The 16,171-nt window shown below is 37.4% G+C and overlaps 1 long non-coding RNA gene across 1 annotated transcript in view; it reads left to right on the forward strand.

Moving 5' to 3' along the window:
- Positions 1-15,746, forward strand: part of LOC148110355 (uncharacterized) — a 73,296-nt gene extending 57,550 nt beyond the window's left edge. Inside the window, exons 3-4 of the long non-coding RNA XR_015723744.1 lie at positions 2,690-2,809; positions 15,622-15,746. This is a non-coding gene — a long non-coding RNA (uncharacterized LOC148110355). The remainder of the gene's footprint in view (positions 1-2,689; positions 2,810-15,621) is intronic.
- The last annotated feature ends 425 nt before the right edge of the window (positions 15,747-16,171 follow it).

Consider the following 16,171-nt stretch of genomic DNA (forward strand, 5'->3'; position numbering starts at 1 on the left):
TCAGAGAAATTACTGCCTGTAGCTATCTTCTATGATTTTTACAGTTTCAAGTCCTCACATTTTAGGTCCTTAATCCATTTTGAGCTTATTTTTGTGTATGGTGGAAGAAAGTGGTCCATTTTCATTCTTTTGCATATAGCTGTGCAGTTTTCTCAACATCATTTGTTGAAGAGACTGTCTTTATCTATTGCACATTTTTGCCTCCTTTGTCAAAGATTCACTGGCCATGTAATTGTGGGTTTATTTCTAGGCTGTTATTTCAATTTTTAATTTTTTGAGGAACCTCCATACTGTTTACCACAGTGGCTATACCAATTTACATTCCCACCAACAGTGTATGACTGTTCTGTTTTCTCCACATTCTTAGCAACACTTGTTTTCTCTTGTCTTTTTGTTGTTAACCATTCTCTAAAGAAGACATACAGATGACCAACAGACACGGAAAATACATTCAACATCACTAATCATCAGGGAAATGTAAATCAAAACCACAATGAGATATTACCTTATACCTGTCAGATTGGCTAAAATCAAAAAGCTTCATTCATTAGAATTTAGATAACTTTGTGCCTAGAGAGGACATAGAGAAGGAGAAGGAAGGAGTAAAGAAAATTTTCCAGAATAACTTCACAATTTTGTATCAGAAAAGTCTTACAGCCTCATTTATTATCTCATAATAAATTTATTATGAGAATAATTATGAATTATGAATTTAAATTTGAAGGGCCATATGCACCCCAATGTTCATAGCAGCTTTGTCCACAATAGCTAAATTGTGGAAGGAGCCGAGATGCCCTTCAACAGATGACTGGATTAAGAAGATGTGGTCCATATATGCAATGGAATATTACTTAGCCATCAGAAAGAACGATTACACAACATTATTTGCAGCAACATGCACGGCACTGGAGGAGATTATGCTAAGTGAAATAAGTCAAGCAGAGAAAGACAATTATCATATGGTTTCACTCATTTTTGGAATATAAGAAATAGCAGGAAGATCGGTAGGAGAAGGAAGGGAAGAATGAAGGGGGGGTAAACAAAAGGGGGAATGTACCATGAGAGACTACGGACTCTGGGAAACAAACTGAGGGCTGCAGAGGGGAGGGGAGTGGGGGATTGGGCTAGGCCAGTGATGGGTATTAAGAAGGGCACGTATTGCATGGTGCACTGGGTGTTATATGCAAACAATGAATCATGGAATGCTACATCAAAAACTAAGGATGTACTGTATGGTGACTAACAATAAAAATTATTATTAAAAAAAGTTATTTATTTCATAAATTTCCATTAGTATTCAGTGATTTCTCTAGGTTGAATTTATAGAAGGAGTTACATTGGATTGCTCCAGATGATACAGTGTTTTACCCCTGAGGAATGGGAAATTCATGGTTATATGAAGTAGCATATCACATAGTGAGTGTAAATAGAGTCACTTCTTCTATTGCTATGTATTTGTGAATAATAAAGGTCAAAACCTATGAGTAGCTAACTTGTGAGAAATTTTGTTAGTTCTAAATGCTCATCATTCTCTGCCTGGCTCTAGTTTTCTGAAAAAAATAAAGACTTTCAATATTGAGAAGGCAATAAAAATGACCAGGGTTCTGAAACTAGTGATCTTTCAAAATCAATCTATTTGACTGCATTTTCTCATTGAATTGAAAAAAAAAAGAGTCTTTTAAAATAAATACCAGAGACACAAATAATGCTTTTGAAACATTGTGCATTAGGGTGAGGCACTTAATTCCCCCCTTTTCTCCTTCATATATAGAGTTTAGTCAGAGTGATGTTTTGTAAGAGCCACAGGAATGCTTATAAGTGGCAGTGTTCAATATATTTGGACCTTGGCTTTGAAATGTTGGTAAAAGTGTTTGAAGGATTAATTTTTGTTCCTTTTGTTCAAGGCACAAAACAGGCTGCTACTGCATGGGAAGCAATAGCTTCACTGTTTTCTGCATCATGTCAGTGAATCTTTATGTGTACTTGTAATTTCATAAATTCTTTTAGTTTGCCAGAGCTTATTTAGCTTTTGCCTTGGGTTCCCTTGACCAATGTTAACTTTTAAGTATTAGGCTTTTAAAAAAGTCTACATGAATATATACTTAAAACCAAGGAGAAAAAAAACATATAGATTAAGAGCTCCAGATTAAGAGCTCTTAATACATCCAGATTTTGATACTTTCTTAAGATGTGACCAAACAAAATATACCTGATAATGCAAAATAGACAGACAAGACATTATTTGGCTGTATTGCCATCTATCAGAAGTTAGTAAACGTAGGTTTAAATCACCTGGAAGAGAGATACTTCCACAGTGAAAAGATTAGAATGAGTGTCAATGACAGGGATGGGCAGTGGTGTGCTGAAAAATTATCCCTCTAAATGGAATGAATGAATGAATGAATGAATGAATGAATGGGCAAGCAAGTCCTGGTTTCATAGTGGTTGCTGATTTCTATAGTGTAAATACTTCCATCATGGTGGCTTTTAAGCTAACAATGGCTGACTGTCAAAATTTCTAAATATTTAACCATCAGTAATATCCAGCTCCAGTTGGTTCCTGTATATTGCTATTAATTTCCTTCTCTAATTAATTGAATGAACATTTACTGAGCATCTCCTATGTGTTAGCCTCCATGCTAGATGTTTGTGAGAATAAAGAGATTAATTAATATGTTCTGGTCCACAGGAATTCATTCACTCTCTCTTAAAGCGAAGAAGTTGCTTAAAATTTGGAATATAAAACTGAGGGGCATATAAAGAACAGCATCTCATGATTCGGGAAGCTTGTACCAGTTCATGAAGGAAGGTATGGAAACTTTCATTTCCAACATTCAAGAATAAATTGCAGTGGGGGATGCCTGGGTGGCTCAGTTGGTTAAGTGCCCAACTCTTGATTTCAGCTCAGGTCATGATCTTGGGGTTGTGAGATTGAGCCCCACCTCAGGCTCCACCTTTGGTGTGGAGTCCGCTTGAAATTCTCTCTCCCTCTGTGTCTGCCCCTTTTTAAAATCTTAAAAAAAAAAAAAAAGAATAAATTGCAGTGAATATCTGGTTACATTTTCATTGTTCCATAATTCATGAGTTTCCTTGAAAATCAAGTCAGCTGACCTTGTTTTCACTTAAAAAATACTACAACCCAGTAACTAATTCTATTTCCTTGATGTTTGAAATGAGCCTATGACTCAGTTTGCAACAGGTGCCCTTACTACACCAGTGTTCTTGTTGAAATCTTTGGGTTAATTAACTACTGTGGAAAAGGGGAAGTATTTACCCTTCTATCCTATGTTTCTGTGTCTGTTCATAAACAAGAGACTTGGGGTCCAACCCACACTCACATTTTAGAGGAATTTGAAATGAGCCTCTCTGGCCTTCCTTTTTTTCACCCTGTCATCACTCCTCTCCATGGGAGGAGGAATTGCAATCCTGAATCTTTGGAATCTGAATCCCTATGCTCTTGGACTTAAATGAAAATTTGATAAATTGGATAGTGTCTTCATAACAAGCAGAAGACTGGGTAAGTGAAGTAGGCCTACCTTTCTCATTCACGTGGCTGGTTGGGTTAGTGAATTAGATTAATGTTTTGCTCATCATCCCTCCCTCCAACTGTCCTTGCTTCCCTTCCAGTACTCATAAGAGAGTAGATCTCCCTTTAACTCTGATATTAAGCTGTATCTTCTTATTTATCATTTACCATTGAGATATAGGGCATGTACCAAGTGTTAATAAAATTGACAATAAATTTTCGCTTAGCTACTGATTTTTAGAATATATTCTTTCCATCACGTATCTCAGAAGGGAGGGGGGCAAGTTATAGAACTCAAATGCCACTGAAAACCCTCCAATTACCTTTTACTATTTTTTCATCCCTATCTAGTTCAACCTAATTTGTGTGTGTGTGTGTGTGTGTGTGTGTGTGTGTGTGTGTGTGTGTGTGAATTCTGCCTAGGCCTATATCTCCTTGAAACTTCCCTCTTAACAATAGCCGTCTTCTTTCTTGGTATTTCTGTTGTCAACAAACTCCAGAATATTCCAAATGGTCCTGTTACTTTTCTACTCAACAAAACCCTGACCTTGTCTGATGAAACTACATTTATGTTTTACAGTATCTTGGGTACTGTATCAGGTATTTTAGCCCTTTATATAACAGGATGAAGATAAAAGAGCACAAGATTACTTTTTTATTCCTCTTAGCCATTTCCAGCACCAGTTTGTAACCCTTCATTCTTTTTTTTTTTTTTAAGATTTTATTTATTTATGTGACAGAGAGACAGCCAGCGAGAGAGGGAACACAGCAGGCGAGTGAGAGAGGAAGAAGCAGGCTCCCAGCGGAGGAGCCCGATGTGGGACTCGATCCCGGAACGCCGAGATCACGCCCTGAGCCGAAGGCAGACGCTTTAATGACTGTGCTACCCAGGCGCCCCTGCAACCCTTCATTCTTAAGCAGCAATTCTAGTCATCAGTGATTTTCAGAACTGGAAAACAGGAAGGGACAGAAAATCATGGGTGCAATAAATGGTTAAAAAGATGATATTCTGGGGGTGCCTAGGTGGCTCAGTTAGTTAAGCATCCAACTCATGATTTCGCCTCAGGTCATGATCTCAGGGTCAGGAGATGGAGCTCTGCATTGGGCTTTACGCTCAGTGCAGAGTCTGCTTGAGATTCCCTCTCCCTCTGCCCCTACCCACCCCTTGCTCTCACTCTCTCTTAAATAAATAAATAAACAAATAAATAAATAAAATATGAAAAAAAAGATGATATTCTGTAATGATATGCTAAGCTGGGACAAAAGAAGGACAAGGACTCACAAGTATAAACTGCACCGTGCTTAGAGGGAAACTGGTCCATGAACATAAGATGTCATTTCCATTTATTTGTGTCTTTTAAAATTTCTTTCATCAGGGCTTTGTAGTTCTCAGTGTACGAATCTTTCACTTCCTTGGTTAAGTTTTTTTCCTAAGTATTTTAGTCTTTTTGGTGCTATTGTAAATGGTATAGTTTTTTAAATTTCCTTTTTGGATTGCTCACTGTTAGTGTATAGAGATATTCGTGTATACATATTTGTGGTTGATTTTGTATCCTGCAACTTTGCTAAATTTATACATTAGTTCTAACAGTTTAAAGATGAAATCTTGATGGTTTTCTACATATAAGATCATGTCATCTGTGAACTGAGATACTTTTATTTCTTCCTTTTTGATTTGGATGTCTTTTATTTCTTTTTCTTGTCTAATTGCTCTGGCTAGGACTTCCAGTCTATGTTGCATAGAAATACCAAGACTGGACACCCTTATCTTATTTCTGATCTTAGAGGAAAATCTTTCAGTTTTTCACCATTGAGAATGATGTTAGCTGTGGCCTTCTCATATTTGGCCTTTATTATGTTGAGGTAATTTCCTTCTATTCCTAGTTTTCCGAGTATTTTTATCATGAAAGGGTGTTCAATTCTGTCAAATGTCTTTTCTACATCTATTGAGATGATCATGTAATTGTTATCCTTTGTTCTATTAATGTGATGTATCAGATTGATTGATTTCTATATGTTGAACCATCCTTGCATTCTTTGTAAAAATCCCACTTGATCATGGTGTATGCTCCTTTTATATATTTTTAAGATTTATTTATTTATTTTAGAGGGGGAGCGGCTGAGGGGGAGAGAGAGAGAGAGAGCCTTAAGCATACTCCATGCTGAGCACAGAGCCTGACACGGAGCTTGAGCTCACCACCCTGAGATCATGACCTGAGTCATAACCAACAGTAGGACACTTAACTGACTGTGTCACCCAGCTGCCCTGGTGTATGTTCCTTTTAATGTGCTGTTGGAGTCAGCTTGCTAGTACTTTGTTGAGGATTTTTGCATCTATATTCGTAAGAGCTATTGACCTGTAATGTTCTTGTAGCATCTGCCTATCTTTAATATCAGGGTAACATTGGCCTCACAAAATGAGTTCAGAAGTGTTCCAAGACAAAATATTGTTAAAATTTCCATACTACCCTAAGCAATTTAGAGACTCAATACAATTTGTATCAAAATCCTAATGACATTTTTTTTATAGAAATAGAAAAAAATCATAAAATTCGTATGTCATAGCAAAAGATCCCAAATAGCCAAAATAATCTTGTGAAATAAGGACAAAGCTAGACGCCTCACATTCTCTAACTTCCAAACATATTACAAAGCTACAGTAATCAAACATTATGGTACTGGCATAAAGACAGACATATATATCAATGGAACATAATAGAGAGCACAGAAATAAACCCACACTTATGTGGTCAAATGATCTTTGACAAGCATGCCAAGACTACGCAGTGGGGAAAGGAAAGTTTCTTCAACAAATAGTGTTGGGAAAACTGGATACAAACATGCAAAAAATGAAACTGTACCCTTATCTTACATCAAACACAAAAGTCAACTCTAAATGGCTTAAAGACTTAAACGTAAGACTTGAAACTTAAAACTTCTAGAAGAAAATATGGAGAAAAAGCTTTGTATCGCTGGGTTTGGTAATACTTCTTGGATATGATGTCAAAATCACAGACAACAAAAGAAAAAATAGACGTATTGGACTACATTAAACTAAAAAGCTTCTGCACAACAAAGGAAGCTGAGTGAAAAGAGAACTATGGAAAGGGAGAAAATATTTGTAAACCATATATCTGATAAGAGGTTGGTATCCAAAATATATAAAGAATTCCTGCAACTCAACAACAAATACGCAAATAACCCAATTTAAAAATGGGCAAAGTACTTGAAGGGGCATTTCTCCAGAGAAGATACGCAATGGTCAACAGGTGTATGAAAAGATGTTAAACATCATTAATCATCTGAGAAATGCAAATAAAAAACATAATGAGATACCACCTCACCTCATGTGTTAGAATGACCATTATTAAAAAAAAAACCCGTCAAAACAGAAAATAATGTGTTTGAGAGGATGTGAAGAAATTGGAACCCTTGTGCACTGTTGATGGGAATGTAAAATAGTGGATCTTCTGTGGAAAACAGTGTGGAGGTTCCTCAAAAAATAATAAGTAGTACTACCTTATGATCCAGCAATCCCATTTCTGGGTATTTATCCAAAAGAATTGAAAAGAGAATCTCAAAGGGATACTTGCACTGTCATGTTCATTACAGCATTATTCATAATAGCCAAGAGGTAGAAACAATCTAAGTATCAGTAAATGAATGAATAAAGAAAATGTCACACACACACACATGCAAAAACAAGAATATTACTCAGCCTTAAAACAAGAAGGAAATTCTAGCATAAGTTATACATGGATGGATTTTGTAGACATTATGCTAAGTGAAATAAGCCAGTCACAGAAGGAAAAATACTGCATGAGTCTACTTACATGAGGTATCCAGAATAGTCAAAGATTCTCGGATGAAGGAATACTAAGAGACTTTGTTGCCAATACAGCTGCTCTAAAATAATTGCTAAGGTACATTTTTCAGACAGAAAGAAAATGATACCAGAAGGAAACATGGCATATCAGGAATGATGGAACAGCAACAGGAATGATAAGTATTTGGGGGCGCCTTGGTGGTTCAGTTGATTAGGTGTCTGCCTTCAGCTCAGGTCATGATATTGGGGTCCTGGGATTAAGCCCCGCATCAGGCTCCCTGCTCAGCAGGGAGTCTGCTTCTCCCTCTGCCCCTCCCTCATGCTCTCTCTCTCTCTCAAATAAGTAAATAAATAAAATCTTTAAAAAAGAAATGATAAATGTGTGCATTAACATAATAGAATGTTCCCCTCTTTTTGAGTTCTGTAAAATAAGTTTGATGGTTGAAAACTGGATAAAGATCAACAAAAATACCAATTATATTTCCACATATTAACAATAACAGTTGAAACTGACATTTTAAAAATGCTTTTTAATAACTCCAAAACTTTAAGTACTTGGGTATGAAGCTAACAAAAAAAATGTACAGGATCTGTATGCCAAAAACTGCCCATTTTGAGGAAGGAACTCAAAGAGGACCTAAATAAATGCTCATGAATTAAAGGACTTAAAAATGAGGATATCAATTCTTCTAATCTACAGATTGATCTACAGATTTAATGTAATTCAAATGAAAATCACAACAAGATTTTTTTGATATATAAACATTTGTATGTGAAGGCCAAAGAGCTAGGATAGCCAAAACACTTTTAAAAGGAGGAATAAAATCAGAGGAACTATAATATTTGATTTTAAGATTTACTATAAAGCTAGAGCAATTGAGATTGTGTGGTATTGGCAAAGAGACACATACATCAAAGGAGCAGAATAGATAGTCCAGAATTAGAGTTATACAAATGCCGTTGATTTATTTTTGACACAGATGCAAAGGCAATTCAATAGAGAAAGGGTAGCCTTTAAACAAGTCATGCTGGAGCAATTAGACAACCACTAGTCAAAAAAAAAAAAAAAGAAAGAAAGAAAGAAAGAAAAGAAAGAAAGAACGAACCTTGACATAACCTCACATCTTATGCAATAATTAATCTTAAAATGGGTCTTAAGTCTAAATGTAAAACTTAAAACCATGATAGAGCCATTCTAGAAAACAGATTAGAAGTTATTTATTAATTTTAGAAGTAAACCTAGGAAAAATCTTTATGGGATTAAATAAAAAAGTTCTTGGATAAGGCAGCAAAAGCACAGTCCATAAAAAAAATATTAATAAATTAGACTTCATCAAATATAAATGTTTCTTTCTGTGGAAAGCATTGTCCAGGGAGTAAAAAAGAGAAGTTACAGATTGAAAGAAAATATTTGCAATCCAGATAGTCTACAAAGATTTTATATCCAGACTATATAAAATCCCTCAAAACCGAAGAGAAAGAAAACAAAGACTCCAATTAAGAACGTACAAAATACTTGAAAAGTCAGATCACCAAAGGGGTTGTATGGAAGGTCAACAAGCACATGAGAAGATATTCAATAGCATTAGCCAGTAGGAAAACGCAAAATAAAAGTACAGTTTTGGGGCACCTGGGTGGCTCAGTTAGTTAAGTGGCTGACTCTTGATTTCACCTCAAGTCATGATCTCAGGGTCCTGGATCGAGCCCTGCGCCGAGCCCCCGTGTTTCTGCACTCAGCAGGGAGTCTGCTTCAGGATTCTCTCTCTCTCTCTCTGCCCCTCCTCCTGCTTGCTCTCTCTTTCTCAAGTAAATAAGTAAATCTTAAAAAAAATAAAACCACAATTTTAATGCCATCATAATCCATGTATTAGACTTTCTAAAATTAAGATGACTAAACATACAGAGTACTGGTGGGGAAGCAGGATAACTGTAACTCTTCTGGCTTCCTGGTGGTAATAAAACATGATAGAGCTGTTCTGGACAACAGATTGGCAGTTATTTATAAAGTTAAGCTTCTCATATACCTCATAATCCCCCTCCTGAGTAGCAAAATGAAAACACAACATATCAGAAAGAAGGATCTCACCAGGAACTGAATTTGCTGGTGCCTTGGTCTTGGACTTCTAGTCCCCAGAGCTATGAGAAATTTCTGTTTAGATCACCCAGTCTATGGTATTTTGCTGTAGCGGATTTAGCTAAGACAACTGCTACCTCAGGGATATGTTAATACACCAAGAATAATAAATCTTCTAGTTGTAGAAGCTTGGGTAATGTGTCATAAATTATTCTTTCAGAGCTTCACAATAAACAATAAGATATTAAAGAATCTAGGAAATACTTTTTCATAATAAAAAAGAAAAGAAACCTGTCTGACTGAGTTGAGGAATTTCCCCCCTCCCCCATCAAAGCTATTAGTTTATCTTGAACCATTTCCCTGAGTAAACCAGTTTGGGAAGTTCTAGTGTTCAATAGTCTGGAGAGGTTTCTCAGCAGCCGAAATAGATCAATGGGTCTTTTACCTGATTGGGAAGAAAAAAGTCAAAATAAAAACTTGTATAACCGTTACTTTAGGTTAAAAATAAACATTCATGGGGCTCCTGGGTGGCTCAGTCAGTTGAGTGTCTGACTCTTGGTTTTGGCTAAGGTCATGATCTCAGTATCATGAGATCAAGTCCAGTGTTGGGCTCCCCACTGGGCATGAAGCCTGCTTAAGATTCTCTCTCTCCCCCTGCCTCTGCCCCTCCCCCACTGCACACTTGTGCACCCACACTCTCTCTCTCTCTCAAAAAATAAAAATAAAAAATAAAAGTAAACTTAGAGTAAAATTTACCCTTTTTTGAGAATAAATTTATGAATTTTAACATATGTATAAATTCTTAAACTCTAACCACTACCACAGTCAAGATACAGAACAGTTATATCATCCACAAAACTCCCTCATGGTAGTAACATCCTGTGTAGTAACATCCCATTCCCATCCTTAAGCCCTGGCAACCAATGATTTATCCTCTGTTGCTATAATTTTGTCTTTTCAGGAATGACATAGAAATGGAATCATAAGTCCAGTCCAGAAGGGTTCCAGAAGAGTTTGTGTCCTCAACTCTCCTCTTTTTCTTTGCTGTTCGTATCCTCACCAACTCCTGGTTTGTGTTGTCTGTGCATGCACACACCAAATCCTTATCTACAGCCTTAAGTTTTCTAATTCTAGTCTTGGATTTCCCTGTATATGGTCATGTAGGTATCTTGCTGGAACACTACCTTTGGATTTTCTTTTCTTTTTTTTTTTTTAAAGATTTTATTTATTTTTTCGACAGAGATAGAGACAGCCAGCGAGAGAGGGAACACAAGCAGGGGGAGTGGGAGAGGAAGAAGCAGGCTCATACCGGAGGAGCCTGATGTGGGGCTCGATCCCATAACGCCGGGATCACGCCCTGAGCCGAAGGCAGACGCTTAACCGCTGTGCCACCCAGGCGCCCCTTCTTTTTTTTTTTTTAAGATTTATTTATCTTTTTGAGAGAGAGAGAAAGAGATAGCAGAAGTGGGGAGAGGGGAAGAGGGAGAGTGCGAATCCTCAACCAGACTCCCCACTGGGTACAGAGCCTGATGTGGGGCTCCATCCCATGACTCAGATCATGACCTGAGCCAAAATCAAGAGTCAGACGCTTAACCGACTGAAACACCCAGGTGCCCCTGCATTTGGATTTTCTAATACAACTCTTCATCTCTGTCTATTGTATTAGGCATTATGCACCCTCTCAATTCAGGGTCCTCTCAACTGCCTATGCTTTGGTTTGGAAACTTCTTCAGACACTCTCTTATTCTTCTTAACATTAAACTTCCCCTTGTATTGGCCCCTTTTGGTTTCACATCATACTCTCTTAGTACCCTTCTTCTTCTTACTACTCCAGCACGTGCTCTGCAGGATTCTCTACTACCCACACAGACTCTAGCCCCATGCCAATGTTTTTATAACTAAGTGATTCCTGATAGGTATCAATATATCTCAAGAGACTGCCAAAAACTTATTATCTGTCACTAGGCTACTTCATCATGCTCTTTCACAATAAAAACTGCATGTCAGTCAGTGCAAGGAGGAAAGAAAAGCAGATAAACATTAGCCTGGTGTTGACAGAGAAGCAGGAATATGGCTTGTACACAGTGCAAGGCCGATGTTGTAGTGTAAACATACCATCCGTTATGGGTTGAACTGTGTCCCCTTCAAAATTCATATGTCGAAGCCCTAACATCCAGTACCTCAGACGTGACTGTATTTAGAGACAGAAGCTTTTAAGAAGTGATTAAGTTAAAATGAGGCATTGTAACTGGCAGCCTTATAAAAAGAGGAGATTAGTACCTACAGACACCAGGGATGTTCCTGCACAGAAGAAAGGCCATGTGAGGGTACAGTGAGAAGCTGGCCATCTACAAGTCGAGGAGTGAGGCCTCAGAAGAAATCAGATCCACTGACATTTTGATCTTGAACTTGTGGCCTCTGAAATGTAAGGAAATACATTTCTGTTTAAGCCACCCAGTCTATGGTATTTTGTTATGAAAATGCTAGCAAGCAAGCTAACATTATCAATAAAAATAGTAAATATTCATGGCATAAGATGTAAACTGGTGTAAATATTAATGATCAAGCTTCAGTGAGACAGACACTGGACAAATTTGGTGATCATAATGAAGTAGGGAAAAAAGGAAATTGCATTTCTCCAGTTTCATCCCCTTTCTTCATTTATTGAGATAATGATATACATAATAGTCATTAGTCATGCTAACGTTATTTTAAATATAAATATGTTGAAATAAACTTATTTATCTTTGCAACAACAGCAGCAGCCTGAACACAAGCCACCTCTTTCCTGTTTCCTCTCCTTCACCAAAAATGGAAAGTTTATGGGGAGCAATAATAGTAGGTGTTGCTGGTGAGAGGCTGAGAGAAGCACATGCAAGAAATGAAGCTTTTTGCCCACTCTTCCTCAGATTTGTTTTTGGCTCTATGAAATGGATATGACGGGGAGGGAATAAAGCTATCCTGGCCAGGTGATGAGAAATTTAAAAAAAGGTGACATTTGCTGTGGTAATTTTATTTGCTCCTAATAGCATTGGCAAACATGTACAGTATTATTGAAGGGATATTTCTAGTTGTAATTATATCAAATATAATTTGTAATAAAATTATATTCTAAAACTGATAAATTCCATTTTAACAAAATTGCACCAACAAATTATTCAAACTCATTAAACCTCAAAAGGAAAATATAATCAAAGTAAAATAATTGTAAGTCACGTTGGCATTTGCCAAGTAATCTTCCCATTAAGAAATGGATTTTTTAAAAAAATTTTTTATTTAAATTCAATTTAGTTAACACATAGTGTATTATTAGTTTCAGGGGTAGAATTAAGTGATTCATCAGTTGTGTATAACATCCAGTGCTTATTACATCAGGTGCCCTCCTTAATGTCCATCACCCAATTACCTCATCCCCCTGCCCACCTCCCCTCAGTTTGTTTCCTATAGTTAAGAATCTCTTACGGTTTGCCAAGAAATAGATTTAGATAGTGGGGTCCCAGGCCTCTAGAACAGAGAGAGTCTTCCATATACATATATTCTTTTATATTAATTATATTAATTTAAAGAAACAGATACTGATATTTTTATCCAGTAAAGAAGATTTAAAATCTTCTCAAGCTTAAACTTTATAATTCAGGAGTTATGACTTAAAAAACAAGTCACTTTAAAAAAAAAAAAAAGTCTCTTAATTATCTGACTACTCCATCTCACCCATTCTCCAGGTCTCTCTGACTTGTTCTGTGACCTTTATGGATTGCGTTACCAGAGTTTGCCCTAAGTTTTCTTGTTGAATTGGGCTGATGAGATACTCTGGCCAAATTTTGGAGTATGGGAAGAAAAAAATGCCAAGGGACTCTTTGAGTGGAAGATACAGGCTTCCAGTTAGGGAGTGAATAAGTCATGGGAATAAAAGGCACAGCGTAGGGAATATGGTCAAAGATACTGTAAGAGCGTTGTATGGTGACAGATGGTAGTTTTACTTGCAGTTAACATAAGATGATATGCAGAGAAGTTGAATCACTATGTCGTGCACCTGAAACTAATGTAACGTTGTGTGTCAATATGCTGAAATTAAAAAAAAATTCTGTACTGCCAAGTATTGGTAGTGGGTAAGGGAATGAGTGATAAAACAGGGAAGCTATTATTACCAATTTAGGTCTTTTGACCAGCTTCAAAACACTGTAGAAGCTAGTTTTAAGTTCATTAACTGTTTTCTTTTTCTTCTTACATTTTAAGAAGAGTGCTAATGGTGGCTAACTTTACAGTTTAGGCTCCAGTAGGAAGTATGACAATGTTACTGGAGCTGATGAGACTGTGTTTCTCCGTGATGGGATCAGAAGTTCTTCATCCAGTTAAAGGTCAAGAGTGGAAACTGAGTAGTAAAAGGGAGATGGACTGTATTGGTTATTCTCAGTTTGCTTCCCCCCACCCATATCTTGATCCATACCATGCCCTTCACCTTGTGTGCCCTAGAACACTGACCTCTATGGATTCCATTACCAGTGTCCCTTTGCCCTTTGGCTTCTAGATCAGTTTGGTCAAAGGAAGACAGCCATGGAGTGTTGGAAGGTGGGAAGGGAAAGAGGTTAGTGTACTTATTTCCCCTCTTCCACCTTTACTTGACCACAGTTTTGGCAAAGGCTGTATTCTATGGTTACAGCTTCTATCAGCAATTCTTCTGTGGCTTCAAACTTTTTCCAGTTTCCGGAAGCAACGCTCACCATTCTTGCCTCTTCAGTTCGGGTCGACAATGATTTCCCACTATTGTTTCCTGGGTGTTTCTCTAGGCGTTTTTCTCCTAGCCTTGTCCATATCTCTGTTTTTTTTTTTTTTAAATTTAACTTCAGTTAGCCAACATATAGTACATCATTAATTTCAGATTTAGTGTTCAGTAATTCATCAGTTGCGTATAACACCCAGTGCTCATCACATCATGTGCCCTCCTTAATGCCCATCACCTAATTACCCCATACTCCCACCCACCTCCCCTCCAGCAACCCTCAGTTTGTTTCCGATAGTTAAGAGTCTTTCATGGCTTTTCTCCCTCTCTGATTACTTTCCATTCAGTTTTCCTCCCTTCCCCAATGATCCTCTGCATTATATTCCACGTATGAGTGAAACTGTACGATAATTGTCTTTCTCTGATTGACTTATTTCACTCAGCAAAATACCCTCCAGTTCCATGCACATCAATGTAAATGGTAAGTATTCATTCTTTCTGATGGCTGAGTAATATTCCATTGTGTGTGTGTGTGTGTGTGTGTGTGTGTGTATGTATATATATATATATATATATATATATATATATATATATATATCTTTACCCATTCATCTGTTGATGGGCATGTGGGCTCTTTCCACAGTTTGGCTATTGTGGACATTGCTGCTATGAACATTGGGGTACAGATGCCCCTTTGGATCACTACATTTGTTTCTTTGGGGTAAATACCTAGTAATGCAATTGCTGGGTTGTAGGGTAGCTCTATTTTTAACTTCTTGAGGAAGCTCCATACTGTTTTCCAGAGTGGCTGTACCAGCTTGCACTCCCACCAACACTGTAAAAGGGTTCCCCTTTCTCCACATCCTCACCAACATTTGTTATTTCCTGTCTTGTTAATTTTAGCCATTCTCGTCCATATCTCTTTAAATAATACTTTCATTAAACCCTTTCAGCTCCAGTCTTTGTGCTTACCATTCATTTCCTGCTAGTACATGGACTAATACACCATGGAACGAATGACAAATTGGGAGGGATCAGGTGAGGACAGCCTTTGGCATTGGGATGCAGTTACAAGTGGACATGCAGCTTGGAAGGCAGAACACAGAATATAGAGAATATGGGCAGATAACCAGTTGGTATTCTAGATGAGCAATTGGCATTACAGAGTAATGGCAAGGAGTAGTGGTATGAATTGATGGGCATGTGGAGTAAGGGAGTGAAGAATCTAAGAGAAGGTAGTCTTTGGGAGAATCTGGTGAGCAGGTAGACAATGAGAGAATCAGTGTTTACAGACATCAAGGCTTCAGGTCCCAGAGTTCTTGTCTCTGTCTGGGACTTGGGATGTGCATGGAAAGCTTCAGTCCAGATGATTCAGTTCCTAAACAGATTATCAAACACTGGTTAATTTACTCCATACATCTGTTTATTTGTTCATCCATTCATAAAATATTTATCGAGCTCCTTCTGGATTGCAGGTTCTGAGATGGACACCAAGATTATAAAGATGAATAAGATACATTATCTGACCTCATGGGGCTCACAGTCTACCAGAAGGTAAAGACATGCATGTATGTAATTGCAGTACATGGTGACTAGCTATCTGTACTAGACATATTCTGCAGTATCGCAAATGAAATATGCATGAAACTTAACTCTTCTTCTTCTAAAAACCCCATCCCCTCCTCTACCACTCCATTTCCTAAATAGCACTGCTATGACCTTGTACCAGGGAAACAAGATGTGATTCTTTTTAATGAACTCACTGGTTTATCCCTTGGTCCAATGGCATTGATCATTCCTCTTTTTTAAAAATCTATTTTGTATATTGTTATTTGAACATTTTTCTTATTTGTGATTCTGATGCACAGCCAGTGCCAAGAACCACTGTATTAGATATAAGTTCATCCTAAACTGAAATCCTAGTTGGTCTTTAGGGAATGGAGTGAGCTGTATCTTGTGAGGGGTGTGTGTGTGTGTGTGTGTGTGTGTGTGTGTGTGTGTGTCTGTCTGGGAAGGGGAAGAGTC

This window comes from Ursus americanus, chromosome 3, assembly GCF_024610735.1.
Source record: "Ursus americanus isolate L20-20 chromosome 3, mUrsAme1.1.p, whole genome shotgun sequence".
Taxonomy (NCBI): domain Eukaryota; kingdom Metazoa; phylum Chordata; class Mammalia; order Carnivora; family Ursidae; genus Ursus; species Ursus americanus.